Source organism: Lepus europaeus, chromosome 15, assembly GCF_033115175.1.
Source record: "Lepus europaeus isolate LE1 chromosome 15, mLepTim1.pri, whole genome shotgun sequence".
Taxonomy (NCBI): Eukaryota; Metazoa; Chordata; class Mammalia; order Lagomorpha; family Leporidae; genus Lepus; species Lepus europaeus.
Window position 1 is genome coordinate 38,343,626 of NC_084841.1, and position 4,524 is coordinate 38,348,149.

Genomic DNA, 4,524 nt, shown 5'->3' on the forward strand with positions numbered 1-4,524 from the left:
ATAACCTTCTGGCTCCCAATATACACATTATTTGAAGCTGAAATAGGAAGCAGAATTGAGACTCTGATATGGCATCCAGGCACTCTGATATGGCATGCAGGCATCAAAATTGGCCTAACTGTTGCAACAAATGCCTATTCTCACATCATCTTATATACTAGGAATTTATTTTCCTCAGCTTGATTTGATAAGATGTTTGCAGTAATTATTCCTGACATTGTCACAGCATCAGAGTATTTAATAAACACTTTATAAACATAATGAAGATAAGTACAGCAAGTTATTTCTCATTATATTTATTTGGAATCTGATAAAGTATCAAAGTATCCAATGATTCCCATTACTATAGAAGTCAATTGGGAGTTAATCAGTACATTTTATATGTTATTGAATAAACATCAACCACACAATTTAAAAAATATGTTGAATGTATAAGTAGAGCAAAAAAATTTTTTTCTGAAAGCATTGCTTTCTGAGAATAAGTTTTAAATAAATAATGGATTTATTAAATGTTGAAGAAATGGCCTCAAAATAAAAAGAGGAGATTGCTAAAGATTATAAGGTAAACAGCAAAAACTGCCATCCCAAGAACAGCAATGTCAACTCTTGATTTCTTATAATCATATCCACTTGATTGCTAAGTATTTGATAGCAATAGTCTTTTACACCATGCCAATTGGATGGAAAAAAGATGACTTTGATCCCATTTCTCCTCTTTTTTGTCTTGGTGGCCATGATGCTATAATCTGTAAGAATAGGGAGATGATGAGGCTGACTAGAGCAGCTGTGTGATTGACCATTGCAGTGGTCAGAATCCAGAGGATCGAATCAGCTAACTGGGGTGAGGATTAGCACATGGGCACCACTGATTGACGAGCACCGCCTCTTCTCAGCTCCAACACAACATGACACGTTCTGCAACCACTGCATTTGAAATATGAGATTGTGGAGTGAACTTGACTTGAAGTGAGGGTGCTTTCCAGAAGGAAAGAGAAAATTAGAGATAGAGAAAAAAAAAAAAAGGCTTGATTATAAGCACTGTGATTAGGACCATGATAACCACAGTTCAAGCTGAAGCATAAAAGGTTTTTAGTTGCTTTTTTTTTAACAGACATGCGAACATGTCAGATGCAGCTTTGATTCTCCTTAGCAGTCACCTCTGTTCATTCTAAATCCAGTCTCCATCTATTCTTAGCAATTAAATGTGTTGAATGTGATTGCTATAAGAAAGGGTGCACAGTATTTGAGAATTATTAATGCATATGTTTTCTAGAGGTTAAAAAGACAATATGGCAAAAAGATTTTCCGAAACATTATGAGTCTAAAGTCAAGCTAAATGTGGTTTAGCTTTCTGTTAAGAAGTCAATGTCCAGCATAGTTAGAATAAGTTGTGCTATTTCAGATCCACACCCTCTGGGAAATATTTCTTCCAACCCTACTTCTAAAGGCACAATTTTATTCATGAATACTATTTATTTCATTCATGGTGAACCTGTTTACTCCAACTTTTTTTTTAAAAGATCCATTTATTTACTTGAAAGAGCTACAGCAAGAGACGGAGAAACAATGACCAGAGCTGGGCCAGGCCGAAACCAGGGGCCAGGAGCTTCATCTGGAACTCCCATGTGGGTGCAGGGGCCCCAGCACCTGGGCCAACCTCCACTGCTTTCCCAGGTGCACTAGCAGGGAGTTGGATCAGAAGTGGAGCAGCCAAGACTGGAACTGATGTCCATATGGGATGCCAACACTACAGACAGTAGCCCAATCTGTTTACTCCTATTTAAACAAAACTGGTGAATGTATAGAGGTAGTAAGTCTTTATTTTCTAGTTTTTCTAATTCCTCTCTGTCACAACCTTTCTTGTGTCAGAAAGTAAGATCTATCAAGTTAGGACCTTAGATCTTGGAATCAGTTTAAGAAAAGAGAGGACTCAGCAAAAACTACCTTTTGCTTCTTTTAATTATTTTCCTTTGTATATTGGTTTTAGTATTGTTTTGGGAATGCAAAGGATTGAGCCTATAAAAGCTGATTTATATGTGTTTATCCTAAATATGTAATTTCCAGATCTGCCCAGATTCTAATCCATGTTGAGAATAAATTAATAACATAATAGAGTTTAGTGAGGAGAAGGACTTTTTAGGGAAGAACTTAAATATGCCTTCAGTGCCTTTTTCTGAACTTGGGAGGTAGAATACCCTGGAATTAGTAACAAGAGCAGCTTGTATGTGACCTAAGTCATGATAACTTCTCAATAATTTACTAAATATTACTTATAAATGGAATATATAATGAAAATATGGTCCTTAGTATGTATAACAATATTTCCACTGACAAGAAGTCATTCTATATTTAATTGATTAATTCCTTGCTGTAACACTTTTCAAGGGCTGATACAATGATCTATATGGAGCACCAGAATCAGTCTCTATGGTAGTGGAGTAGGAGCACAGAGGGAAGGGAAGAGGCTTGGTTATGACCTCAGAGGCCATGTGAAGGATTATTATTATCATTTAAAAAAATTTAAAATTTTAAGTTTTTGTAAAAGAAGTATTATGCTTATATTTTTTTTCTTTTGAAATAGTCCCTCTGCTGATGCTGAGGCAGAGAATTCATCAAAGGAGAAGTTTGCATAAGGGAAGTGGAATTGGGGCTTTGTAATAATAAAGAAGTTGACTTGCTTTGGCTGGACTGGAAGTGGTGGGGGTGGAAAGAATGGGGGTAGATTTGAAAAAGATTTATGAGGTAAATCAGCAAGCTCTGGTGTAGGTGTGGATGTGGAAGTGTGGGGTGATTGTGGGTAATCCTGGGACATGTGATCCACGGAGACTGTAAAGCAAGGCTGAAGGTGGGGAGAGAAAATGAAAATGATGAGTGTGGCTGTAGACCCCTTGGTGCTGCAGTGCCTCTAAGAAGGCTATAACTCAGAGACTTGCTTATGCTTTTCTGGAACTAAGAGAAGTAGCCTACACCAAAGATGTAAGTTGTGATCAAGTCATATAACTTGTATTCCCATAGCAGTGGGAATGAATGGCACAGTTTGTGAACTGAAAGAGAAGAGGGTCAAGTCTTGTGAATGCTGCTATTTCATGACTGGGTAACAGAAAATAAACTTTGAAAAATGTCTGAGGTGGGGGCTGGCGCTGTGGTGCAGCGGGTTAATGCTCTGGCCTGAAGCACAGGCATCCAATGTGGGCGCCGGTTCAAGACCCGGCTGTCTACTTCCGATCCAGCTCTCTGCTGTGGCTTGGGAGAGCAGTGGAAGATGGCCCAAGTTCTTGGGCCCCTGCACCCATGTGGGAGACCTGGAGGAGGCTCCTGGCTCCTGGCTTCAGATCAGCGCAGCCAACTGGGGGTTGAACCATTGGATGGAAGACCTCTTTCTCTCTCTGCCTCTCCTTCTCTCTCCATGTAACTTTGACTTTCAAATAAACAAATAAATCTTAAAAAAAAAAAAAAAGAAAGAAGAATGTCGGAGGTGAAGAAACTAGAGACATGGGGGAAAACCTTTTATTGCAAAAACCAAGAGAAAAGAGTATCCTAAGAGGCAAGAAATCAATAGTGTCAAATGCATCTGAAGAACAAGACTCAATAATGTCCACTGGGTTTAGTGACATGACCTTGGGGAGGTGGAGAAGCAGAGGAATTCATGTATAAGAAAAGTTATTGGGTGAGATAACTTGTCAGGCTCCTTTCAACTCTGACTTCAAATTTTTGCATTTCTAAGTTATTTTATAATAAAATCATTATTTTACCTGCATCCTAAAAATATTTTCTAAATTTGGGACAATGTATATTAAGAAAGAAGCACAAATTTGTGTAACAATATTCATGGGGCCAGCATTGTGATGTAACAGATAGAGCTGCCACCTAGGACAACAACATCCATATGGGCCATGGTTTCCTGTACCAGCTGCTCCACCCTTGATTCAAATTCCCTGTTAATAGTCTGGGAAAACAGTGGAAGATGGCCCAAGCATATGGGCCCCTGACACTCATGTAAGAGACTCACTGGATGAACCTCCTTGCTTCTGCCTGGCCCAGCTCTTCCTGTTGTGACCATCTGGTGAGTGAACCAGCAGATGGAAGATCTCTCTTTCTTTCTCTTTGTCTCTCCCTCTCTGTAACTCTTTCAAATAAATAAATCTTTTTTTAAATTTATTTTTTTTTTTTTTATTTTTGACAGGCAGAGTGGATAGTAGAGGGAGATAGAGAGAAAGGTCTTCCTTTTTGCCGTTGGTTCACCCTCCAGTGGCCACCGCGGTAGGCGCGCTGCGGCCGGCGCACCGCGCTGTTCCGATGGCAGGAGCCAGGTGCTTTTCCTGGTCTCCCATGGGGTGCAGGGCCCAAGCACTTGGGCCATCCTCCACTGCACTCCCTGGCCACAGCAGAGAGCTGGCCTGGAAGAGGGGCAACTGGGACAGGATCGGTGCCCTGACCGGGACTAGAACCCGGTGTGCCGGTGCCACAAGGCGTAGGATTAGCCTGTTAAGCCACGGCGCCGGCCAAATAAATCTTTTTTTAAAA